The sequence below is a fragment of the Sinocyclocheilus anshuiensis genome, unplaced genomic scaffold (assembly GCF_001515605.1).
Source record: "Sinocyclocheilus anshuiensis isolate Anshui unplaced genomic scaffold, SAMN03320099.WGS_v1.1 scaffold9076, whole genome shotgun sequence".
Taxonomy (NCBI): Eukaryota; Metazoa; Chordata; class Actinopteri; order Cypriniformes; family Cyprinidae; genus Sinocyclocheilus; species Sinocyclocheilus anshuiensis.
Genome location: NW_015548872.1, coordinates 3,587 through 4,103, shown reverse-complemented (window position 1 = coordinate 4,103; position 517 = coordinate 3,587).

Sequence of the window (517 nt, the reverse complement as noted above, 5' to 3'; positions counted from 1 at the left end):
CTTTTTTACCCCCCCCTTTTTTTTTTTTTTTTTTTTACATTTTGGTCGCGCATGTGCACCTACGTATTACTTATGTGCACCCCTGTTTATTTTTTATAATTTTTTTCTGTTACTCCTTCACCCTTAACAATCTTTGCATCTGGGATGTACCACTTTAAATATAAAAGTATCTTGGTTTGTGTCTTAAATGGCATTAAAACAAATATGATTTTCTTGAAGGTTGAAATCTCTGAATTTGCCATGATTTTAGAATTTCGCTTCTGAAAGGAGAAAAACAAACAAACAAAAAAAAGCTAAAACCAGCCTAAGCTGGTTGGCTGGTCTTAAACTGGAAGTAGCTGATTTTAGCTGGTCTCCCAGCCTGACCAGCTCAAGAATTAGCCAAAACCCCTCTAAAACCAACCTGCTGACTAACCAGGCTGGATGTCCAGCTAAAACCAGCCAACCAGCTTAGTCTGGTTTTAGATGTTTTTTTTTTTTCCAGCAGGGTTGTAACGAGCAGTAACTGAACTAAGCT